Genomic DNA, 27565 nt, shown 5'->3' with positions numbered 1-27565 from the left:
AATCAAATTTTGGTTACACGTGTGCCTTCTGCTACTAGAATGCTCTGCTCCAATAGCATATCGCCCCTGATGGAAAGTAAATTTCTGGATGATGGGAATCTTTGTTTTGTTTTGTTCACTGATGTATCGCCAGCAATTAAAACAGTGCCTTGCACATAGTAGACAGTCAATAAATATTGAATTATGTAAGGAGGGATTTTGGTCCAATTTCTTTTTCTGCCTTAGTAAAGGGGTTTGATGATTTAAGAGCTTGAGGTGCTTCCCATCAATTCCTATTGCCAGCACTGTAAATGTAAACAAAACAAGAGAGTAGACTAATTATTCAACTTCCAAAAACCAACCACCTTGGAAGTATTTGGTTTGGCTAAATTCTTTATAAGTAATTTTTTATTTTCTTTTTTCTTATGATAGTAGAATAAAGCAAAGAAAACATCCAATTAATTGCATGTTTTATGGGTAAACTCTTCTTAATTAATATTCCTCTTCACTTTTACCTTTCTGATAATTGAGGAAAAATTACTACATTTACTGTCAATTAGAACTCACAAGTTATATTTTTTCATTTTCTTCCTTTTTATGAATACTTTTTAATAGATTTATTTATTTGAGAGAGAGAGAGAGACAGTGCACGAGCATGGGGAGAGGCTGAGGGAGAGGGGCTAGCAGACTCTCTGCTCAGGGGGTACCCTAAGATCATGACCTGAGCTGAAACCAAGAGTCAGACGCTTAACTGACTGAGCCACCCAGGTGCCCTCCCTCATTTTATGAATAATGGATGTCCCATACCAATAGTCTCCTTAGACTTTAGTGCCCAACATGCAGTGGGAAGTTTACTGAGTGGGAGGAGCTGAGTTTGGTCTCATTTTCTCCATCAGCTACTCCTTGTGACTCTGGACAAGTCAACAAACCACTTTAAGCCTGTCTTCTAATCTGTAAAGGGTCTGTCATGCTTTCGTCCCAGCCTCCTGTGAGCACCATGTGAACTGAGGTGGAAGTACTTTTGAAACCGTAAAGTTTTATATTAAATATAGCTAGTTGCAGTATCTTTGACCATATATTCTAACTTATATTATTATTTTCTTATTTTAATTATTAATAACTGCTTCCTGACCTCTGTTTTCCCAGAACACTATAAGCAGTCACTTCTATTTAGCATTTATTTAGAATGATAGATTTTGTGTTGAAGGAAACATTTCTCTAAGTCCCTATTTGAAAAGAAAAAGTTTGAGCTTATGTGACTTACCTGAGGTTGCACACAGCTCAGTACTGTAAGAAGACTTTCACTGTAGCTCAGCTTTTGCTCTCCATAAACTCTGAAGCATCTCCAGATCATTTGCCTTTATCTCTTCATAGTCTCTTTCTACTCTCTGATTTTCCTCCACCGTTAGTCTTTCTATGTGGGCTTGAAGGGCAAGCATTAGCTTCATGCCAGTGAGCCAACCAGTGAATTCATTTATTTGACAAATGCAGATCCCACTAATCATCTGGCAGGGTACTGGGCATCAGTATCAAGAATGAATCCAGACTGCAGATATCCATCAAAGGTGCTAACTTAGGTAAATATCCATGAGAAATTATACTGATGTTTATAGCTATATATATATGTATATGTATGGTATGCAGTAAAATAATATTATCTATGTTTCCAGACTTTATGGATAACCTGTAGTTCCTACCATTGCTTATAGTCCAGAAGGAGAGATAAAGAAATAATTTTTGCCACCTCACTGTGTGAATGAATGTGGATAAGGAGAGAGTGTGGAGGTTCAAGAGAGGAGGAGATTACTTCTAGGTGGGGACATTAGGCATTTTGGAATAAGTAGCATTAGAACTTGGTCTTAATGCTAGCTAGCCTTGCAAAGGAAGAGCTAGCTGGAAAAGGAATTTCTCATGAAGGAAGTCATGTAAATAAGGGCTCTGAGTAAAATGCTAATAGATGTACAGGGAATGGTGAGCTGGTTAATTTGTCTGGGGCAGCACTTACCTAAAAGGGAGTTGTGAAAGAATTTATTGGAAAAGTAGACCCAGATCTCAGAGTGCTGAGAATGTCAAAGTCTGAACTTGTCTTCCATCTGCTAATTTAGTCAAAATAAAGTGGACCCTCTTTTGCAAGTTTCTACCGAAGACTGATAAATAGGGACTTATTTTTAACTCTTCCCACCCACTCATTTTTCTGGTCCTTTTTTCGTCCTTGTAGCATTTGCTCTAGAAAGTGACACCTTTGCAGGGAAGCCATCTTCTTTGTTCCTCTGGCAAAATGTCATTGATCATACTGTCCATTTGCATTTCCATAACAATATAAATATTTGGTCGTAAGAAGGACACAGGAGAATGTATTGCAATGTTTTGCAGCTAGAGTTGGAGTCTACATGGACATGTGGCCCACGTCTCAGGGAAGCAAGAGGCATATTACAAGCTGGTTTCTCAGCTGTGAAATGCCACTACTTAGGTCACATGCCTCAGTTAAAAAAACTGCCAGGAGCAACGCCTTCTCCTTGGCGGAGAGGCGTGCCACCTGTCACCCAAAGCTGCCATCCCCTCTGGCATCATGCACGGGTAAATTTGATTTGCTTCTGCATATGGGGAGGTTGTGTTCTCTGCCTTTTGCAGCATATTTCTCCGTGGTATTTATCTGGGGTGAGTTCATTCTTGAATTGGGGATTATTGCCCATACTCATGGGGGTCAAATCTTAATCTGGAAGAATAGTTGCAACCTTGGGGATAACAGTTGAGCGAAAATGTGAATTGTCTCACATGTGAAGAATGGCATATGACGGGCATACTTCCACTCAACTCCCAGCTGTGATGGCACCCTTGGTGATCTGCAAGATCACACTTTATTTCACTCTGTAATGACATGCAGGGATTCCTGGATATCAGCCTTCGAGAGCACACATTCTGGATTCGTTAAGGACCATGTCCCATCAGCTCTTAAGGACTACAAAGAGACATATAATTTGTATCTTCACAAGCAGGTGCAACACTTCTTACTGCATATACCTTATTTTAGATTTCCCCCTTTGTAAGGTCTGACATGGGGTTAAGCACAAAATAAGTGCTTGATTAATACATGTTGAATGAATAATCAAGTGGCGGTTCTGTTAAAAGGTAATCTAATAGGCATTTGTGCTGGCCATGATATTGGAATCCTTTGGCTTCCTATTTTTTTTTAAGAAGGAAATATTTAAAAACCAAAAACACTCTACATTTATAGAGATATAAATTCCATCCACCATAATAATGCCATCTTGGCACAAGTGTTGGACTTTAGAGTTTACAATGTGTTTCCTCTTGCATTTTGAGTGGTTCAAGAAAAAAAAAACTGTATTAAAATATGTACTTTCCCCAATTTTTTTCAAATGTAATTCCCATTTTTGCCATCTGTTCTTATTCTAGGTTGAATTGTGTCCTCCCAAAAAAGTGTGACTCTTAATGCCCAGTTCCTCAGGATGTGACCTTAATTGGTGATAGGGTCTTTATAGAGGTAATGAAGTTAAAATGAGATCATTAGGTCGGGCACTAATGCAATATGACTGATGTCCTTATAAAAAGGCGAAATTGGGGCATAGAGAGAGACATGCAAACAGGAAAAACACCATATGAAGATGAAGGTAGAGATTGAATGGCACATCTTTAAGCCATGAAATGCCCGATTGTCAGCAAATCACTGGACGCTGGGAGAGAGGCCTCAAACAGATGTTGCGAACCAAACCCTGCTGACATTTGATCTTAGACTTCTGGTCTCCCGAACTATGAGACAATAAATTTCTGTTGTTTATGCCATGTGCTTTGTACTTTGTTACAGCAGGCATAGGAAACAAATTACAGGACTCGGGTTACTATGTTGTGGAACCTGGTCTAGGCTCAGGTGCTTCCTGAATGTGCTGAAAAAAACTAGTCTTTATGGTGCAACTGATGTTCATCTTTTTATGGACTATTAGTTGCTTAGCCTTTAACTAACCCCTCCTCCCCAATCTGTCCCACCACATTCTACTCATAAACGGTAATATAACTTAGATGTCTGTTATTATTATTGAAAAATAGTAATGATACCAGCACCATTGATTGAGCATTTATGGTATGCCAGGCACTGTGCTGTTTTGTGAACATTAGTTCATTTGGTCCTCTCAATAACCCTAAAAAGTATGTACTGTTATTACTCTGGAAAGATTAAAAATGTTTTTCTAAGTCATACAGGTAAAAAATGACAGACACAGGGTCAGTCATTCCAAAGCCCAAGTGTCTGACTGCTATATCATTTGTATAAAGAGGTGCTACAATATTTAACAGGCTTGTGACTTTGGGTCTAGATATTGTTAGCATTTGAATGGCTATTTAAATGAGTAAGGGAAATGCAAATGAAGGCAGAGACCGTATAACCATAAGTCAGACAGTGTCTTAAAAAAATCAGGTCCTTAAGCTAGATTGTATCCAACATACCTGCCCTAGTTAATCAGGAGGACCACATAGTTCAGCCTATCACTACTTAAGAAAAGAATAAAATGAATACATTTTAGGTCTTCTTTTTCAGTTCTTTTCATGTTCAGAAATGTGTGTCCACTCTAAAGCTCACTCCTGTTGATTGTAGAAAGACAGACAGAGGGAGACGTCAGAGTGTGAAGATGGATATATATACATATATGTACATATATATATATATCAGAATCACTATTAACCTTTTTTTTTTTTTAAAGATTTTATTTATTTGACAGAGAGAGATACAGCGAGAGAGGGAACACAAGCAGCGGGAGTGGGAGAGGGAGAAGCAGGCTTCCCGCGGAGCAGGGAGCCCGATGCGGGGCTCGATCCCAGGATCCTGGGATCATGACCCGAGCCGAAGGCAGACGCTTAACGACTGAGCCACCCAGGCGCCCCACTATTAACCTTTTAACATGAATCTTTTCAGATTATTCTGTATTATTTTTTGTTTGTTTGTTTGTCTCAACCAGGGCTTGAACTCCTGACCCTGAGATTGAGACCTGAGCTGAGATCAAGAGTTGGATGCTTAACCGACTGAGCTACTCAGGCGCTCCTGTGTGTGTGTGTGTGTGTGTGTGTGTGTGTGTGTGTTTTAAACTAAATATGATATATGCTTTCTGTGAAAACTGAGAAATACAGAACAGTATTATCAAGAAAATGACAATTACCCATAATTCTAACTCCTGGAAATAACCAGTGTTAGCATTTTATCACATAAGATGGCTACATATTGATTTGTTCTAAAGCATACTTGACATTTCTTCAAACTTCAAGTTTGATATTCCTGGAAATGATGATAAAAAACCATAAACCATGCCTCTTTTTTCTGTGTCCAGAAAAGTCCTATCAGAAATGAAGGATTTTTTTCCCAGTGGACAAAGGGGAAGAAAGGCTTCTCTCTAGAAATTTCTAGGGCTTTAGTACTTGGGGAGTTTATTATATTTTCTAATTTAACAGTGGTCTAAACTAACTCATTCTCAAAAGCACAATTTACAAACACTGCCAGTTGATTTTCTAGTGGAGTGTTAGTTCATATGGAAGCCATCCTCTCCTGTTTGGCCCCTATTGTTATGGGTACATAGCAGTATGTTATGATACTCTTGGTTTGTTGTAGGAAGAATGCAGATGTTAGGTGGGGTCAGACTGAATGAGCTGTGATTCTTTGAGAAGGGGATCATAAAGTTTATGGCTTTGTAACAGCAATCTGACCATCCCTTCCTGGGAGAGGTGTACCAATGCCTTTGGCTCACCAATGGAGCCATCAGCCTTTTAAATTTTGGCTCCTGCATTTGTTGTTGTTCAGGCAGATGCACAATAAGACGTGTGGGTATAAAGGAGGAAGATTAGTAGTTAAGAGGGAGGCTTCTGGACTCAGAGAGACCTGGTTTCTTATCCTGTCTGTCACATTTGAGCTATGTGACTTTAGGCAAGACTCTTAACCTCTCAGTCTCACTTCTCAACTATGTAAACTAGAGATTGTAATTATACTAACTTCTCATGGATTAAACAAGATAATGGTTGGCATATCATAAGAACTCAGTAAAACATACACACACATACACACACATCACATATATATACACATACATACATAAAAGCTAATAAAGGACTGTGATATGGCATATTCTACTTTGGTTAGTTCCTCTTGGGAAAGACTTCTCCTACCTTTGTAAATATAATACCTTCCAGAGTTGGCATAGAATTTATTGGTCGAGGGGGAAAAAAGGAAGCCCTATATACTACTTTTCATCTGGGGAATTTTGCGTGCTTAATAAGCTCCTGTTAAAAGGCAGTACCTTTGGAAAGAATAGCACTTAACGCTGTTTTTCAGTTATTACCTCAGAGTTATCAGATCAGCCTAGGGTAGGCATGGCAGAGTGGCCAAGAGGGGAGAGCTGATCCTGCACAGGCCAGTTGGAGGACATCAAAGGTTATTCTGATTTCATCATTTTTTATTTGGTTCTAGCTATAAACATATGTATAGCATTGTTTCCTGAAAGTCTCTGATGATCATCTTTAATCATTATCACTATCATTTCCTGAGGAACCTTATATAATCTTGGTTTATATATAGTAATTGCTTCTACTCTCTACGAGTTTGAATTCTGAAATGGGTGACACCAGAAAGGAAACAGGACTATACAAGGCTTTAAGTCACATCAGTAAGATCATCTGAAAGTAAATATTTGTGCTGGTTATAACTTTCTTGGGGGTAGGATCCTTTTTTTGGTGGGTGTGTGTTTGTGTGATATCCAGGTAGCATCTATCTCAACTCCTTGCACATAGATTGTGAATGTTAGTTGAAATAAATTGACCTTGTAAAGTAAGAATTGTTTCTCACACTAATGAGGCTGTGAGGAAAAGGTATTCTTAATTTGTCTTAGGGAAGGAGTTAGAAATTTGGGGGCATTTTCTGTACCAAATGTTCTAAAACATTATATTTACTTAATCACATTACCCTTCTGTATTTTTTTCTGGGCCATAAATTCAGTCCCTCTTCTGTTTGTATCTCAAGACTTTACTTTTTACCTAGGGCAGTGGTTCTCCTTTCTGGCTGCACATTGGTCTCACTGGGGCAGCTTTAAAAACCTATAGATGCCTGATCTCACCTGAAGAGATTCTGCTGAAGTCTGGAAAACAGACATTGGTGTCCACACTCATGTGTGCAAGCCCTTCCCAAGGGACAAAGGGCCTGGAGGCAGAAAGAGAAGGTGGCAGAGAGTGGGTCTGGCCCTGGAAATACAAAGGGTGAGCCTGTTTGGGTATCATCCAGTTTCACCCATTCTATCCTTCCTCACGCTGTAGCCCTGGGCCAGCTTGCCATCCTTGAGCGCACACAAAAAAGGATGCCCTTCATTGAGGCCTTGGTGTTAAGGCTCTCCTCTGGCGAGGATCCATTTCCCTCAGATCTTTTAGTGGCTGGCCACTTCTTTTCATCCAGGACTTACGTAGTTTAAATGTCATTTCCTCAGGAAGGCCATCTCAATCTAACTTACCACTCTTCTCCTCTCACTTTCTATCCCATTGCTGTTTTATTTACTTTATGCCACTTATGAGTATCAGTAATTATCTCATTTCTGCAATTGTTTACATATTTATTGTTAGTCTCACCTACTAACAGGACACAGCTATATTTCCAGAGCCTAGAACAGTGCCTGGTACCCAAAAGGCTTGCAATAGATATTTTTGAATATCTGTTTGTAGCAAGAATAACAACCCTATGTATAGACATTGCTAACTCACTCTGGTATCTCTTCTCCTGGATTTAGTTAAGTTTCAACTCGATACAATTCTCAGTCATTCATAGTTGGCCTCAAGATAATTTTTTTTATATTCCTGATTTAAAAAGTGATTTTTGGTGTATAGCAGTTGAGGAAATGAGGCTCAAAAACGTAAGCAATTTCTGTTTGTACTTTCGGTCTTTCATTCATTCACTAAAAAATATTTATTGAGAATCTAGAATATAAGAAGCACGATTCAGGTTTTTCCAAGCATGTGTCCAGAACTTGGATCTTGTGCTATGCTTGGTCAAAATGTTTTTCAATATGATTTTCTGAATTTAATTCAACAGGGGCTTTAAAACAGATACACAAGTACTTTATATAAGGCTATATAAGACAGGTGCTGGTGGAATGATTATAATGTAGACTACAGGGTAGAATTAGAATTACCTTTTAGTAGAAGGGATTTCGGATCATCTATTCCAATGGCCTAATTTCACAGATGAAGGAGTTGAAATCCAGAGATTGCTTTCCATGGATGCTTGTAGGATGAATAAAGAACTGACAGATTCCTGATGCTCAAGGTCAAGTGATTACTTTGTGGCACAACAGACAACCAGAACCATGTTCTCAGTCTGGGGCTCTTTTGTCTCCACCAGTGATCCTGAAATATATGTGATTAGAACCATCTGGGGATATTGCTACCTGTCGGGTGATGGTGTTGGCGACTTGTATTTTTACCATTTCTCTCCCCCAGGTAATTCTGTTGCACAGCCAGATTTGGGGACCACCGTGTATGCCATATTTTTAACACATGAATTTGCCTCACCCATAACTGCAGAGATGGGGAGGTTCCACATAATGTATGGAGAGTACCATTTGTAGGACTTTCCAAAAAACTCTTCTGATTTTTGCTTAGCTGCACAGTATCAGTCTTTGAGTTAAATCTCAATAAACTAAAGACTTGCTTCTGACATTTAATTAAATGCAACAGTTATTGAGTGTGAGGGATATAAAAATGAGTAAGACATGCTTCTTAATATAGACTCTTTAAATCCTGCTTAAATAGGGGGAAATAAGTCAAAGAATCCTGGTATTCCCTTGAATTTTAAATCATCATGATTTGTCTGGCTGCCGGCAAAATGTCTTGTACCTTATAAGGTACATAGGGATGCTTAATTTGTTCCGATTTATTGTTAAATGAAAGCAGCTTTTTATTTACTCAAGCTTTTCACTTTATTATTGTGGAATTATCTACCAGATTATAAGTACCCAAAGTACTCTTTCATTATTTATATTCGATGGGTGATTAGAGGAAGAAATGAGAAGGAAACACCATATTTTATCCATCCCATATTTTCAGATTGAGCAGTAATATAATAGATTTAATTATATCATAGGTGTAATAATTATATAACAGGTACAATTTTTTTATGGAAGTAAAATATCCATAGCAAACACTGCTTCTCCTAAACCATTTTCACTTTCTATGCTTTATATTTTATCCTAAGGTATCTGTAAAGAATGTTGGGCCTGACATATTTTATGTCAGGAGATACAGAAATTCATTTCTCATATTTATGGAAAGGAGAAAGGAAAGAAAGATTCTAAAGACAATCAGTCATGAGACTCAAACACTAGGAAATTCAATGTACACTGGGGTGCCATATTTGTTTTTATGTTTGTTTTTTAATGATCTACCAGGAATGTTTCATAGCAAGTAGGGCAAGGATTCAACTACTGGACAGTGGATAAGTGGATATTCTTTTTGCCAGATGCTTACTGGGACTGGGGAGTTGAAGGAAAGGGATATCTGAGTCATTTTTGGTGTCACCAACAGCCCTTTCCCTTGTCTGCGATGGCAGGGGGCGTGTGGAAGGCAAATGACAAGGCAGGGGTGATTGTGGTGGGTGGGTGAGTGGGGAGAGCTGAGCACAGGCTAGGTTGAGATGGGGAGGAACAGACTTGCTTGCCTTGGGTCTGGGCTATGTTTCCAATACAGACAGGAACCTGCCTATCTTGTTTATGCTGCATTCCTGAAGACCAGTACAGTCCCTGGCACATATCAGCTGTTGTTTAAAAACATGTTAAATGAATGTATTTATGAATAACTGTTTGGACAACTATGCCAAATATTTTGAGGAAGTTGAGATTTAATAAACAGAAGTTGGGAGGTTGAGGTGGGTTTCTTGGTGCTAGCATCATACCTTGCACATAATTGACACATAAGGAAGTTTGTGGTCAGGACTCCAGCATTCATGTTGAGATCAACATTATAGATTTTAATACTTGAAATGTGCATTAGAATGAAGTGAGAGCACTGATTTTTCTTTATTTTTAGGAAAGTGTGCTTCTGTTTCCATTTTTGATTTTTCAAAAAATCATTTTTTCCTGAGACAGAGAACTCATTCCACTCAAAATTGGAGTTACTCTAAATCACGATTCCCAGTCTCTAGCATATTAGCTTGTTTATTCCTTCTTTTGTACATACCAACTTTTGCACTGAAACTCTGAGTACAGACCTCATGGTCTATCATGGAGTGGTGTGTATTTATGTTTGTGGGAACAGAATTTCAGGGTTGGGGAGGTGTGTTTATTTTCTGACAGCGTGTAGGCAGCATCTAGAGCAATAAATAATTTCCCTCAGCAGCTGTAAAAATGGGTTATCTTTGGTTTTGCATTGGTAGATAAAAGGAAATAAAAATGATCACCAAGAAAAATGGGAATGTGACTGTAGTGAAATAACTTGGGGAAACAGGAAGCAGGATTGCCAGTGGTAAAAGAAATGCCCCTTTACCCTAAATAGTGAATTTTAATACTTTTTATTTACATACACAAATTCATTAAATAAAAAAAGGCAAGACAGTTGAATTTAGTCAATCATTAAATTGATTTGAAGAAGTTAGAGACTAATCGGTGAGAAAAACTTTCCAATGGATTCACTAGTTATTAACAAATTTACTGTTTATATGAATTCAGTCTCACTCAAAACCATACAAAAATGCTTTCAAACAATAGGTTGCTGTAATTTGTCCATTCCCCACCAAACTAGCTTTTGTGTGTATAGTATAATCACTGTCAGGTTAGAACTCCTTTTTCTCATCTTTGGGATGTAATGGAATGGAACAGTTGATACGTTTGGAATATAATGTCCTTCTATAGAATTAGTTACTTTTTAGCTGTTTTTTTTTTTTTTTTTAAAGCATCTTGCAGAGCAGCAAGGACCACAAACCCTAAAGTCTACAGGGATCAGGCAGATGAGGTTAAAAAGGTGAGGCTGACCCTGTGGGAACCTGAGGGAACAGGAGAGTGGGAGCCATGCGGTCTTTAGCCGGCTGCGGCAGTGGGAGAATGTGGGGTTGCTCTTGCCAGGTCTCTTACTTCAAGAAAAGCTAGAAATTGGAAATTCTACGTGAAATTGTCTCTATCTTTCAGTTTCAGCAGCTGATTAATTTTTTAAAGCACTGTGTAGACCAAACAAAGCTTGGAGGGCTGCCACTTTGTGACCCTGGCTGCTAGTCTGTGACCAGTGCTTTGGATAATTACGTGTAGTAAGAAGGGCACATCCTCTAGGACCAGGTACTGGGGATTCTAACTCAGCAGGAACTAAGTATGGGGATTTGGGCAAGTCACTCTCATTTTTAAAATTGCGGATTTGGGCCAAATGATGTGTAATTTAGTGTCTTTTCAAGTTTGAAAACATCAACGATTTTATAGGGAGCAATAGCTGATCTTCACGTTCATTACCATTCTTATTTTCACTGTGACTTGCGTGATTTCCCCAAATATTTGAAATCTGCCTACTATTGGCCTCTTTGAGGGTTGTTTATGAACATTTGTTGAAACTGACCAGAGAAAATACTGTCAACTTGTCTCTGAGTCTAAGCAAATTGTTAGCAGAGTTACAGAACTTGGCTATCTCCTGCTGTAGTAAACATGTTAATAAGCTCTCACCAGAAGAGCTGTGAACAGATGCAGTTCTTGAAAACACAGTGTCCTTGTCACATTTACTTGTCTGTTTCTCCTAGTGAGGCAAGCCTTGCTTGTGGTATCCTAGTAAATACTCTCCTTTTTGTCATAACCAGATCACAGTTCATGAATTCAGTAGAAACCTCACTGTAACCAGTATCCTTAATGCACAGATCCAAGCCCTAAGGGAAGATACACAATGACATAAAATGACAAGGTTTATTTATTTTTTCATTCTGTCACATTTTTTTTTAAATTCTATTACCCAATTCCTTGGAGCCAGAACTAAGAATAGTACATTGCCTTTGTAGCCACTTTTCAATGTGGAACTTTAGGTGCTTTAAATACAATAAATGTATCCACACACATCTTAGGTGGTCAACTGGGAACCACCCCCAGTTCAGTGAAACTGCCTAGGCATAACTCCTAAGCACTTCTTTCTTTGCTGATAACTAGCTGAGTGACCTTGAAAATCCCATACTTTTCTGAATTTCCATTTCCTCACCGATAAAAATGCTGCTTAAATATTTGCATCTCATAGAGTTGCGAGGATCACAAGAAAGCAATTAGATGTGAAAGTACTTTACAAACCAAAAGCGTGGCGTGTCAGAGAGATAACATGCTAATCAATCACTTACCTCATTCAAATGTGAGGAATGGAAGTACAAATTGAATAAAGCAGCTTGTTTTGCCCGCTGCAGCTTTAATTCTTTGGGATTTGGAATTGGCCTCCCAGTTACATCCTTGCTTCCCTCTCTTTAAAACCATCTCTCATATCTTAACAGTTTAATTAATTTGTGTCACTGGATATATGGAATCAAACTTGGAATCTCAGAGAAAAAAGAATTTTTCTGTTCCTTGAAGGACCTTACAAATAATACTTTGGATTTACTCTTTAAAAGGAGTTATAAGTTGGGGTGCCTGGGTGGCTCAGTAAGTTTAGGGGTGCCTAGGTGGCTTAGTCAGTTAAGCGTCCGACTCTTGATTTCAGCTCAAGTGGTGACCTCAGGGTTGTTAGATTGAGCCCCGCGTTGGGCTCCCTGCTAAGTGTGGAGCCTGCCTAAGATTCTCTCTCTCCTTCTCTCTTTGCCCCTCCCCACTTGCACACTCTCTCTCAAAAAATAAAAATAAAAAAGAGTTATATATTTAATTTCCGATTTCTTTCCTTCTTTCTGGACTTCTTCCAGTTTTTCCACATTAAGTGTTAGAAACGAAGAGCTTGAGTGATTGTAATGTCACCTACAGAATTATTTAGAGAACACATTATCACTTCTGTCCCCTTAATCTTATATAATAAACAGTTTACTAAATTTCTACCTCGCTTCAATTTCTACCATCTAAAATGGTGGCATGATATTCAAATACTGGATACACTAAATTTTCCTTCATTTTAAGCATTCATAATCTTTCTGGTCTTTTTTTGTTTTTTGTTTTTTCCCTCAAGTATATCCAGTAGTGTGCTGATCCCCAGAAAAGTGCTCAAAAGCCCTGATTTGTAGCATTTGCTGATTTCCATGGTGTAAATTCTAACACCATATTGGTTTCAAGGTAATGATTTTATGTCACTGAACATGAAGCTGGGAAGAGATAATGCCTAACTGGATCTCGTGAGCAGGAGTGAGCAGCTCCACCCCACAATGACACAGTGCTATGATCAACATATTAGTCAATGTGGAAAAGAAGAGCTCTAAGTATGTTTTTATCATTGACTTATTATTTATAAATTATACTTAAAATTTATATAATATTTCATGCAGTGAATAGGATATGTTATTACATATCTATATAATAGTTTTCATATTTTAAAAACAGAATGAAATAAATATATTACTGGATTTTAAGATTAATTTTCTTCATTTGATTTTTTCTTTAGTACAATAATTATTTATATTCACTAGTCTCAATGTCTTTCTAAATAACTTATCATTATATCTTTAAAATATTTCAAAGCTTACTTCAGTCATATTCTATCATCCATTTCCCCATGATTTGGTTCTTACTGCATCTCAGAGTGGACATCATGGAGTGATTTCTTTTTTTTTTTTTTTTTTGTAGAAAAATGTATTTTGGTATCATAGTTTCTGAGCTGTCACATGTCAGAGTCCCCTAAATCTCTGAATCAGTTGCTTCATCGTCTTTTGGTCAACATTGTTTCAGGAGAAAAGTCTTTGGAAATCCTAATTTTATTTCTTTTGAAGGTGAATTTATTTTCTTTTGGCCTAGAGTTCATAGCATTCTTTATCTCTGAGACAACAATAAACTTAACAGTATGTATCTAGGTTGTCAAAGGTGTTTTTTTTCCCTCCCATTTTGTGTGTAACCTTGCAAATTCTCTCAGTTTCTATGTCTTCCCCTAGTTGGTTTTTGCTCTTCGATTTGTGATGATTTCTGTTGCCCCGTTGTCTTCTTTGTTGGCAGAGACTGATATTCTATGTCTTGTCCTGCATATAACTTTTAACTTTTGTGTTTTATTTTTTCTTTTCTAATTTTTTGTTTTATATTTAAGTTTGTCCACTTTATCACTAATGTAGCTTTCCACTTTGCCTGTTTTGCTCTTTTTTCCCTCCAATGTGATATTTTTTGATAGAAATGATATCTTTTTAAAGATCTCTTTTCATTTTTAAATTTTTATTTATTTTTTTAGAGAGAGAGAGAGAGTGCAGGGGGAGGTGCAGAGGGAGAGAGAGAACCTCAAGCAGGCTCCCCGTTGAGCAGAGAGCCCAACAGGGGCTCCATCTCACGACCCTGAGATCATGACTTAAGCTGAAATCGAGTCAGACACTTAACTGACTGAGCCACCCAGGCGCCCCTGAGGATCTCTTTTAAAACGTCAAGTAGGTATTTTCTGAAATTGACTTACATTTTCTCAAAAAACTATTTTGGAGGCTCCCCATCCCCTGCCATGACTTTAGAGAGTGGTTACTTTTTTTCTGTGCTACAGATTTTCTTTTATGGACCCATGATGACTGTTTCTCCCATTGCCTGTCTCTGGGTGGGGCGAAGTCTGGCCAGGTCTGACAGGCCAAGGCAACTGGAAAGCCTAACTTTCCTTACAGCCGCCATTTTCCGCTCCTCGGCCAGCAACCTGTGCTTGCAGACCCGAGACTGGGGGGCAGGCTGACTTCAGGGCACTTGGCACGGCCTCCAGCACAAAGTAGCAGCCGCAGAGCAGGCACTCAGCAAATGCTAGTTTCTCCTCCTACATGTGAAAGAACTGGTCAGAATTAAAGTTGAGGAGAGAAATTTTTGATATGGGTGAACCGACCTCAGATTGCTACTTATACTGCTTCTTAATCTGGTCCCATCAATTTCAGAATTTGTAGAAATGTCGACTGTATTCTAGAAGATCATTTTCTTTCTGTTAATTGGTTTCCAGACTTATTGGGAATTTTTTTCCCCTCAATTTGGATATTGGACATTTTTGTGGTGACTTGGGAAGGGAGTTTTTCGTTACTTTTATTTTCTTATGTGTATAACCTCAGTATTACTTCTATTAGAAAAAAAAAATCCCTGAATTTTGTTTGCTTAGTTTTCTACCTCATAATATTTTACTTATTCAGTTCCACATCTAAAATGAAGCCAGATGATTTTTTGGAACTATATTTTAGATTTTTATTTTAGCACAGCCATCATTTATAGGCTGCATGATACATTATTCCATGTATCAATGTAATGGATTCTTTTTATTTTTAAAGATTATATTTATTTATTGACAGAGAGAGAGATGGAGAGACACAGTGAGAGAGGGAACACAAGCAGAGGGAGAGGGAGAAGCAGGCTTCCCGCCGAGCAGGGAGCCCATTGCGGGGCTTGATCTCAGGACCCTGAGATCATGACCCAGGCCCAAGGCAGATGCTTAACTGACTGAGCCACCCAGGCGCCCCCATTGTTATGGATTCTTACTGTTCCTCTTCTGTTGCACACTGAGATCAAGGAGGGTCATACATATGACACTGGAATCACTGCTGATCCTGATTAATAGGATAGGAGTTAATAATACTTAAATATATTGCATATTCAAGTATAGTCAACAGATTATCTATGCCAATTAAGAGATGCACAGAAGTAGAAAGCGATCCAGAAACCACTTCTGCATTATTTTGAATTTATATGCATTAAAGCTTTTCCCTTGTTTCATATTTCCACAGTTACAATCTCACTTAAACTTACCAGCAAACTAGCCTGGATTCTTTAAGAACATACCAATTACCTAGATTAGCATACTGGTTCATAACCAAAAGGAAAAAATAACCCAGCATATAAAAGTCAAAATGGAGAATTCTCAAAATGGATACTCTGCAAATAGTTAAGAATTGGCAAGTCTTCCCCAAGAGTTTCTAAGAGTTCCTAGAGTGATAGATACGGTTGTACGTGTGTGTATATGTTTGTCTGTATTGGAGGCATGATTAGTATGAGAATGGTATTACAATTAATTAATACAATGAGAATTATAGTTATATTTTTTCCTTAGTGTCAAATTGAATGATAAAGTTGTTACATGGTTTTCATCTTAATTCATTAAAGCCTATTTTTATGAGTTACTTTAATTTAAACCTCTTTGATTGGGCGCCTGGGTGGGTCAGTGTGTTAAGCATCTGCCTTTGGCTTAGGTCATGATCCCAGGGTCCTGGGATGGAGCCCACGTTGGGCTCCCTGCTCAGCAGAGAGTCTGCTTCTCCCTCTCCCTCTGGCCTTCCCCACTCTCGTGCTCTATCTCAAATAAATAAATAAATTCTTAAAAAAAATAAAACTCTTTGATTAATAAATACATTAATATGTAACCTCTGCAGTTCTATACTTGTGTTCTATTCAAGCTTTCTCCATTTTCAGAAAATATTTTAACACAAGACATTTATGTCCAAATTCATTTGTATTATTTTTTACTAAAATGTGGCACTTTTCCTGATTCTCAGTGTATAATATCTGTTCTTCCTTGATCCACTAATTTTTAATTTCCCTCTCTTTCTCTGCCCTCCCCCCAACACACAGAGAAACAAAAAAGTAGGGGTCTGACCTATCCTTTTTTTTCTTTTTAATGATGAATTTTTTTTCTATTTAATGATCCTGGTATGTACACAAGTTTTTCTTGGTATTAGTCTTACACTTAACAAACCATCAATATGTAGGTACTAGATGGCAATTTACACACTGTTTTACCTTATTAAAAATGGAGTTAGTTGCCATATAAAGTTGCCAAAGTTGCTAGTTTGTTGTAAAGCTCTGAAATTTTTATACTAACATCTTTTTAACATTTTATTTTAAAACTCTTTTAATATAAAAAAGTACAGTAAATCATTCTTTAAGCCGTGTCATCTAGGGAAAGCATCTTTCAGTTCTGTATTCTACTTCAATCCCCAAACTACTATTTTAAATACAGGAGAGAACTTTCTTAATGTGAGCTCTGTAAAAAAATATGTTCAAAATTTTCTCTATTATTAGCTTCTTTATTAATTTTCAGGGTTGGTTTTGGAAGAAAAATGTAATAATTCTGTGCTGGTGTGGGCTCAGACTGTGTGTGAACCCCACAGAGATCTAGCTTTGCTCAGTGTCCCAAAACCAAGGGATGAGGCAGCCTTGCGTAAGGGTGAAGAGCACAGTTTCTGGAGCTGCCCTTGATCCAAATCCAGACTCTGCCAATTACTTGAAAAGTTCTTTAACCTCTCTGTGCTTCCATTTCCTTATCTGTCAAGTGGGGATAATTATCATCTCACCTTTAAGGTGATTGACAGTTAAATGAAATCATGCCCAGCACAGGGTGCATTCTTGTAGCGTTTGTTCCCATTATTATTACCCATTCTGTTAAAGTGAGATACCCTATGTAAATTATATAGCCAAAAAAGAACATTTATTGACTCATGCTGCTGGGCATGGCCTCTTCAGTTCTGTGAGCAAGAAGAGAGGCCAGGACTTCCACTCCTGATCCATATTGAATGAGATTCCCAAAGTCAAGAAGGCAGTAGTCCAGGTAGAAGAAGGCAGAAGGAATGTTGGGCAAGTAGAAGCAACAGGTGGCCACTCTAAATGGGGAAAGGTTATAGGAATCATAAAGGGAAAGAAGCAAGAACAGTGGTCCTCATGATCAGAAGTACTGTTTTGTGAAAGGATTAGTCCTGTTCCATGTATTGTAGAGGTTGAGAGTGGGGCATATGGATAGGAGTTGCAGGACATCGGATTCCTCTAATTCAAAGGGCACAAACGAGCTAGAATTCTGAAGTGGAATAAATTGTATCATAGGGCTGTGAGATGCCTGTTGTTAGTAAAGACTTTTAAACAGAGGTCTAAAAATCACTTGCTAAAGAGAAGATCATATGTAATAATAGACGGGGCGGAGAGATAACAGTAACTATGTCTAATTCTATGACTCCTACAAATGTGGGGTCTTTGGGGACACTGTCAGGTCTTTGAGACCTTGCTCTGCTAATCATGGTTGTCTGGCACTCAGTCCTCCAAATTTCTAATGGAAAATGTTGATATTTTTATTCAACATTTGATTTCCCCAAGCTATCATTCGGATGGAATTTTATTTTTGTCTTTCATATTTAACTACATATAGTCTGATTCATGCTCATCAATGCTTACTGGAGACAGGGAGAGTCCAGAAACATTGCTAATTCTCAAAGCCCATTTTGCCCAATAATGGCAGCTGGAGTAGAGAACTAGTGAGTTTCTGGCATGATACCTTTGATCCTGTCATCAATAAATTTTACTGAGAGAACGATTTCATTTATTAATGATCTCATGTTAGTGAAATAATTAAATTAGCTCTTCAGCAATGAGAATAAATTTCTTACAGAGAGTAAAATGTGAATTGGAAACTTGGTTATTTGTGTATTTATTGCTCAAATATGTATTCAGTATGATACATGCCTTAAATCTTCTGTGGAAGTAGGCAATATGTAAATTAAATGTGTCTGTCATTTCAGACATATTTCAGCCACTATTATTATAAAGAGATCTGTTTTGTTTCTACCTTGGTAATACTTTGATTATAATTTGGAGAGACAATTATCAACCATATAAATGTTTGGCATGTTTAGAATTTATTTGAATGGGTTAAGAAAAATTAATAAAATAACTATTACGGTTATCCAAGTAGGAAAGAGGTAAATAAAATAAATAAGTAAAATAAAAAGAGTTAAATAAGTAATCAAACATGATTCTCAGTAAAGTTATTTAAAATCATCTTAAACTAAATGATTTCAAAATAGGTTGTAATTAACCTATCTATCACAAACTCTTTTTATAAAAACAAGAGCATAGGATAAGAACTAGGTTCAGATTCTCCTTTATTATAAAAAGCCAAGTTAAATTCTTAAAACAAGCACACAAACCAAGATTCGAAGATGAAAGGAATCCCATCAATGACTCAGCAAATAATTCTTACAGGGCTGCTACAAGTCAGTTCCCCACACTTTACATGCTTATATTATGACATGGTAAAATGAAAATAAACCGTGACTTTTACAATTCTAAGAATAGGCAAAATGATCTGATTTTATATCTTATTTTCACTGATTTCATTTTGCTCAACTCTAAACATGTTATTCTAGGGTTTGAAGGGAGAAATAATAAAGCTCTTTGTGTTTTAAAAGGTAGCTTATAGCTTCCCTGCAAAACAACTCTTGATTATTGGCAATAATTGGCAGGATTCATGGCATATGTAATTTAAATACTGTAAGATCTCTACATAACTCTTTTTAGACTTTGTGATGTGATAAAAGATGTCATTACGTCCAATTTTTCTATCTTTTTTTCTCTCTCATCCTGAGTTAAAATTAAATCTATTTGTAAGATAGGGAGAAAAGACCCAGGAATGTGGCAAGTCATGAGGAATGCCTATTTGGAATTAAAATCTAGTCCATAGCTAAAACCTGTATAATCAGATAATCATTAAATGATCTGTCTTGGAAAACATACATGCAGTGAACCCATGGTACAGCCTACCAAATTGAGAGTAGTTTCAAAAGAGGACCATCTATATCATAAATCAGAGAGCACAAATAGGAAGTAGTAAAGGCAAATAATTGGCTTGAATATCTTGAGGTTCTAATTCTATTTTGTGATTATAATTACTTACCTGGGCAAAATATGATTTTTTACCCAATAGCATCTCCTTATTAAAAAAAAACTTACTTATGGGGACGCCTGAGTGGCTCAGTCAGTTAAGCATCTGCGTTTGGCTGAGGCCATGATCTCAGTCCTGGGATAAAGCCCATGTCAGGCTCTCTGCTCAGCAGTGAGTCTGCTTGTCCCTCTCCCTCTGCCTCTCCCCCTGGCTTGTGCTTTCTCTCTCTCTTGCTCACTCGCTCTCTCTCAAGTAAATAAAATCTTTAAAAAAACTTATGTAATCCAACAATCCTTGAACATCAGTTGATAATTACATATTTTTTAAAACTGTATTTTGAAAATGTAGCCAGTTTCTTTAAACATTTTAATATGAAATTATGTTTCAGATTGGCTGTGGATTCCTCTGCTTCTATGTGTTTCTTATGAGGCTTCTAAATTTCTAATAACCTTTAAACTATTGACCTGATGACCTTTCTGTATCAGTGGGCCCCAAATATCAAAATCACATGTGGAATTTTCAAATATAGATACTCTCAGACTTCTTTGTAGACCTACTAAGGAGAATATCCAGAAGTGGAGTACCAAGTTATATCATGATTATTGTTTAAAACATTTTACTGGTGAATATTGTCACTTCTTATGTTTGGGAACACTTGATCCTGTACAACTCTTAAGACACTTACTGTATCTTAACTTCATTGTCATTTTTGTACATTTTATTAAATCTCCTTTACCAGATTGCAAGCTTCTGAACAACAATGCTCATATTACATTATGTTAATGCTGAGCTTTTAAAACTTTTCTAAAATAACTTGCATGTGTTAAACATTAAAAACATTTCTATGATTCTAGGTTGTCTTTTGAGTAAGAGGAATATTAAATTGTTTTTAAATATGCAGATCATATTATAATATAATAAAATGTCTTCTATTTCATTTATAATTGTTCACACCAATTATTCAGATTCCCTGGAGGCCAGTTTTAATCATATCCTCCGGCTTTCTTGTAGTCAGCACCCAGCCCATAGAATTCTTTTAATATTGTCCATGAGGTAAATTTCTTTTTACCCTTAACTGTGTTTAAATAGCAAATATGATTCCACGTTGAATTTAAAACATGACTCAACATTTTCATATGATGAAAGATTTTTAACACTGTCTTATGAAAGTTATGAAAAATCCTGGGAGGCCAATGAAACAAGCTATTGAGCTTGAGTGAGTGTGTGTGTATGTGTGTGTATATGTGTGTGTGAGTGTGTGTAAGTGTGTGTGAGTGTGTGTGTGTGTGAGTGTGTGTGTGTCTCCCACCACTGTCATCATCACCATCTCTCCTACCATCGTTGTTTACTATATGCTGAGTGTGATGCAAGGTGCTCTAAATATATAAGCTCATTTACTCTTTATAAAACTCTACTAGTAAAAGTATTTCTCTGCTATGTTCCACTGTCTGTGTCTTTAAGGGAAATCAAGACAAATAGGACCTGGTCGCTACCCTTGAGGAGTTTATAGTCTGACAGAGGGCCCTCAAAACACTTCTCCATCCTTTTATCCATGCTCTTAAAGTTATTTTTTCCTTTAACAAGTGTATTTCTTAAGGATCACCTGGACTAGTTTTTAATGCCATTTAAACATACCCAAGAAAATTGTTCTAAAGCTTAAAGCAGAAAGAACATAATTGAGAGAATACATTAGGAAGAGATGGGCACATTTTGAGTCCTTAATATGCATGATTACATTTAATACTTACAACAATCTTGTGGCATGTATTTTATATATGATTTATGAAGGGGAAAAAATGAGGCTCATAGATGTTAAGAGGTATGCCAAAGGTCACCTACCTTCTAAGTAGAAAATGCCAGCATTTTAATCTCATCTGGGAGCATCCAAAGCCTTTACATTTCCTTTGGAATCATGCCATTTCTGTCTCCCACTTGGTTTTGGTGCCTGATTTCTAGTCTGGCAGCCTTGAAAAAGGGAGGGTTCTCCAGGTAATCTGAGATTTATACAGCAGCAGTAAGTTTTGCTATTATATGGGGTAGATTAGTAGAATCTATGTTTAAATACTTTTAAGATGTTAAAGTAAGAGGTAGCAAAACCAGACTTAAATAAACTTGGTTCTGACATCCATCCCATAAAAAATGCTGCTAAACCTATTTGTCAATTCCTGGCAGCAGAATCCTGACATTACTAGTCATTCACAAATCCACTTGGTTCAAAGTTTCTCTAAATGATGATCAGGAGGATTTGAGACCCTATAACATAAATATTAGTTGAAAATGGCTGAACTTACACCATGTAATGAGGACTATAAACACTTAACTGAAGCATAATTATATGCAGCAATTTAAGTACTATAAGGCAGGGTTTGATATAAATGTCTAGTTCTGATTCATTAACTATTGAGATACACAGCCTTATGGGGTTGGGAGAATCACCTGCTTTTGGTCTCTGGATTTCTTTTCCAAATTTGCGAGTCATTCTCTATATTCATGCTGTTCTTGTCTCACTCTGGTTTGCTTCTTTGCATCAAGGTTATTACTACATCGACAGGAAATTCTTGGGCTCTGTCCGTGTGATTATTATTCAGAGGTCACTTTAAGTACAGAGTGTTTCTCTATTATCTTTAAAGGGGGGGGGCACTACTACTTCTGATACACTTTCTGTTAGATAACTTCCAACTTAGTTCTCCTTTTTGGTATAGCACTCTAGCATTGCCCTGGACTCTTACCAACTGCCCTCATGTTCTTCTCTGTGGTAGAAGGAAGGGATTTTACTTTGTTAACTTTTGACAGAAGAAATTCCAAATAGAAATCCAAGCTAGAAATGGATCTCATGTTATGCAGAACTATGCATGCCATGTCACCTTGTGCTTAATATTGTTGCATGTCTTCATTCACATATGCAGCTCTGGAGTTTTACTCTAATCATATTTCTCCTACAGTCCCGTGGGCTGAAAAAGCAAGACTTTTCTTTAAGAGAAATGAAGCCTTATTAAGATCTGTTCCTTTTTAGTTGTCTTGTGTTGGGTCACCAGGAAGCAGACTCTGAGATGGAGATCACACTGCAGAAAGTTTATTAGGAATGCTTTTGGAAGCCATACCTGTGAGGGAAGGTGAAGGAGGGAAAGAGGGTTGGGTAGAGGGATGTGGTGCGGTTACAACAAAACCTTGGTTCACTGGACAGGGAGCTCTGCAACTGAAGTATTGAACCCATCAGAGTTACATTCCGTTAGGGTGAGAGCCTGACTCTTCATACCTCTGTATTGTCATTGGTTGTAGGCTGCCCTTGAAGTTGACCTTGAGTGAGGGAGCTCCTTTCAGTAGGGGCAATTCTGGAAAAAGGTTGACAGCTGAGAACTGTCTCAATAGCAGAGGGACAAATCCATCATTGCTAAAGACAGGATCTTGGCAGCACAATGCAACATCCATGGTACTAGTAGTTCACGAAGAGGAAGAGTGGCATAGATGAAGCCAACCTTTCCCAACCTTTCAAAATCATTCCTCCTCTTGATAAACATAGAGTGTGGCTCGGATATGTCTGAGGGAGGGGTAGTTGGCTCTTGATTGACAATCTGCACATGTTGCATGTTTCCATTGGATGAAAGTATATCCTACACCCTGCTATTCATTAGGGGACATGTATTTTCCTTTGTTTTCCTTCCCTTCTAATTTTCCTTCCCAGCCTCCCCTATGCAGAAGTCTGAACTGTAACATTTCCTGATATTTTCTGCAAAATATCAGGATAAAATCTGCACAGCAATGCTGTGATATCCTTCCCTCATTTTGTGATTATTTTATAATATCCTGAACAGCGCCAGCACCATACCAAATGCTCACAAAAGATCGGGTGATTAATATGAAAAGGAGGAAGCAATGAATAGTATCTGCTTTCGTTTTCAAAAGCTTTTAGTAAGGGCCGACCTCAAAAGAAAGGTAGATAATAATCAGAACCTGAACCGGGTTTTTATTTTATTTTATTGGTCCTGAAAAAAATTGAATTGGTACTAATCATGAGGTCAAATGGCATATGTAGCTGTCACAGACATATCATACAGGAATCCATGTTGAAATATGGGGATTACTAATTTGTGCCAGATAGAGGAAGGAATGGATGGTGTGGGTGAAAGAAAAGTCTAAAGCAAAAGACAATGACTGTTAAGGGATCAGAGAAGAAATTGATGATGAAAGCAGAAACTCTTTTCTGGAGGCATTTGATATATTCACCAGCAAGCATTCATTGTTTACGATGTGCTAGGTGCCTGGGATACAAAGATGAATAAAGAATGCTGCCTACTGTCAACCAAATTGTTCTCTTGTGATGATGCACAGAGAAAATCAGCACAAGGGTCTCAGTGGCCACCTGAATATGTATGTCCAGATGCTTACTCTGTTGGGTAATACTCTAACTTTCCCACTTTCTACTCTGTCTCTGTTTGAGATGAATATGATAAGTTAGTTAAATATCTATAGAGTAATTGCTATTCTATATTATGTAATAAGTATTTACATATCTCAGGGTGCACTTGTTAGCTCTGGAGTTATCTATTACTGTGATCAGAAGGACTGGGGAGAAATTGACAGCTCTGCAAGAGAGAAGATAAACTAGATGGTTAGCATGCCAAACTCTTTTAGTTTGTTGACCTTGGTGGCTGGAAGAGGGTATCAGGCACTAAAGCTGAGCAAGTCAAAACATTTTCAGTATGGGTTAAGATATTATAAGGGTTTAGAAGAAAACATTTTAAAGTACCTTCTCTTATTAAGGGGAGGCTTTCACGTTTGAGTGAGGTGTGGTGTTGTAAAATGTGGAAGAGGGAGATGAGTCAAAAAGGCTCCACCACAGGGGGCGCCTGGGTGGCTCAGTCAGTTAAGCAGCTGCCTTCAGCTCAGGTCATGATCCCAGGATCCTGGGATCCCAGGGTCCTGGGATCGAGTCCTACATCGGACTCCCTGCTCAGCGGGGAGTCTGCTTCTATCTCTCCCTCTGCACCTACCCCCCACCCCCTGCTCATGCTCTTTCTCACTCGCTCTCAAATGAATAATAATAATAAAAAATCTTAACAAAAATGGCTCCACGACTTATTAGCTATGTGAATGGGCAAGTTCTTTCGTTTGTCTTTGGGGCTAATACTTGGCTTATTTATATAACCAGGTCAAAGGACACAGTATATATGAATGTACTTTGAAAACTACAAAGCACATTATAAAATTATAGGCTATAAGCTATCAAATATGAGCTGAAAAGGAAATCTAGGGGTCATTGTAGCTCGTTGCCTGCAAAACTGAGAGTGATGGGGAAGAAAACAACTGAAAACCCTTACAAGTGTTATTTAATTATGATTTTGAATGGCCACAAGAATATTAAGCATCATCTGGAAAGGTATTGAGAAAAATAGCTATGACTGAACAAAGCCTCATGTATCTGCACCTGGAAATATGAAATTCTAGAATTGAATTTTGAGAAAAAATAAACGTACATAGATCAAAAAAAGTAACTAGCCAGAAGACAATCAAGTGTATACACAGATGTCCATATATGGAGTGAATGGAAATATTGGCATTATTTAGTCTCGAATAGTTGATGGTTAATATAATCTATGAATTAAAATCTGTAAGAATCACCAAGATTAAGGACTGTAAGGATGTTTCATCATTAGTATTTTCATCTAGTATCAAGAATACTAGATTTTAGGAGCAGCTATTCTTTGAAGTTTGAAAGGGGTGCTGAGGTAAAAAGTTGAAACTTCTGCTTTATCCATGAGGTCACCCTGAGGGAGCATATGTACCAAAGGTGGATGAGGTGGGAGGTGTGGAGGCCAGATCACCTCACATCCCTTCTTATCCTCTGTGGGGGGGGGGGGGGGGGGGCGTGGCAAAGGCAAGATTGGGCAACCGTTGCCTTCTAAAAGTGAGAGGTGCCCCATTTCTGTTTTTTTGCTCTGTAGCCTTTCTAGTTACATGCTTCATCCTATGGGGAATTTAAGAAGAGACTAATAAGACTGGGAGTGTGTGGTTCATGTGCCCATTTACCCCTCAGCCCTCGGGCACCACCCCCATGCCTGAGAGCATGCAGTGTCATTGAGATTCCCTTGAATTCAGGGCCACTTGTAATGTGCCTGGATTAAACGTCACCCGGAGACGTGCATATCTTTTAATGAATTAATCAGCCAATTGTGGGAAATGTCATGACCCTTTCTCCTGTACCCAGGGCTATGCTCACCTTCGGCCTGAGTATAGTGAGCCACTTCCTGGCAGGTTTCTTCATTAGTAAGTTGTTTGTTTTCAGATGTTGGGTTCATGGTAATATTGCCCAGGGAGACTTACTGTTAAATCGCTTTGGCTCCTTTTGCTTTTGGCTGTAATTACTTGGGCTTCTGTCCTTTATAAGTGACAACAATGTTTTAATGAATAGTAGAGAGTAATAAATCTAACACAAATAACCCATAGGCAATGCCTATTTACTTTCACATACAGTTTAATGACTTTAAACCATGGTTCTGTGTCAACTGGAGAGGTCCAAAATACCTGCCCAAATTACATATAATCAAGGAGCTTTGCCAGCTTAGGGAAATACAGTTATGCTGCCAAGTAAGAACATTTTAATTCATAGAAACTATAATTTGCTTTTCTTCCTATGTCTACTCTACATCATTTTGCCTTTTAACCATATAAATAAGGATCTATTTTTTTCAGAGTTCATATACTATGGAAACAATGTAACCATATTTCCTCAAATTGGATTCCATATATCTCAGTGCCTTGATGGCTCCCTGACAGTGTTCCATATGGAAGAAGTATTTGATGTTAACCCTTTGCAAATAACAAGGAGATATTTGGTACACTCCAGAAAAAAATGTTATTGCCTTGATTAACAAAGCAATTGCACAGCTCATTTCACTGTCAGAAAGTCCAGTGCCAGACTCTAAAAGAAAGGAGGCACACTATTTCTCCTTATTCACTTGACAAATATTAATTGATCACCTACTATGTGCCAGACACTGTGCTAGGTTTTGGGAGTATATCAGTCAACAAAATTCTCTGTTTTCAGAGAGCTGATACCTTACTGGAAAAAGACAGTAAAAATGATAAATAAATTATATAATATGTTAAAAGCTAAACACTATTAAGCTGCAGAGCAGCGTAATGGTAGTGAGGAGAGCTAGAGTGGGCAATATCTTAAATAAAGTGGTCAAGATGGGCTGCATTGAGGAAGGAACATTATTGGGGTTTTGCTTTTTAATACAGGTGAAATAAGAGCTTTTAGGATTTAATATTCATCTTTAAATGTTCACTCCGGCAGCTATGTTGAGAATAAGTTATGGAGGCAGAGGGTGATGCAGGGAATCTGATTAGAAGCCTGTTGCAATATTCCAGGTAAAATAGGATGGTGGTTTGGATCAGGGTTCTAGCAGTGGAAATGATGATACATTGCTGGAATCTGGGTGTTTGAAAGATATAGCCCAACATTTCCTGATAGATGCGAATGTGAGAAAGAAGACTCAGGGACACCTCCAAGGAGTTGGGCATGAGCAACTGGAAGGAAGAGTGTTAGAGGCAGGATGAGAGGCTCAGCTGAGGTCTTGCAAAGTTTGAGATGCCATTTCAACTGCGGTGGAGTTCCTGGATAGTTAGTTGCATATAAAAGTCTGGAGCTCATGGGAGACATCCAAAAGAAGAGCTGCCTCTTGCCAGATGGCATCTGTGCAAATTAGGAAGAGGCCCCTCCTCTGGACCAGCAAAGCTCTGGACCAGGCCTCTACCTACCTTCCCATCTGCCTGGGAGCTTTCATGCAGTGTTAACCATGTGTACACCATTGTGAGACCAGTGTTCAAC

The 27565-nt window shown here is 37.9% G+C and overlaps 1 protein-coding gene across 3 annotated transcripts in view; it reads left to right on the top strand.

The window, feature by feature from the left end:
• Nucleotides 1-27565, top strand: part of GRM1 (glutamate metabotropic receptor 1) — a 415932-nt gene that overhangs the window by 13203 nt on the left and 375164 nt on the right. The gene's annotated exons all lie outside the window — the stretch shown is intronic.

This window comes from Neomonachus schauinslandi, chromosome 8 (genome assembly GCF_002201575.2).
Source record: "Neomonachus schauinslandi chromosome 8, ASM220157v2, whole genome shotgun sequence".
In the NCBI taxonomy this organism is placed as follows: domain Eukaryota; kingdom Metazoa; phylum Chordata; class Mammalia; order Carnivora; family Phocidae; genus Neomonachus; species Neomonachus schauinslandi.
The sequence above is the reverse complement of the archived record's forward strand: the minus strand, read 5'-3'. Positions and strand labels throughout refer to the sequence as shown.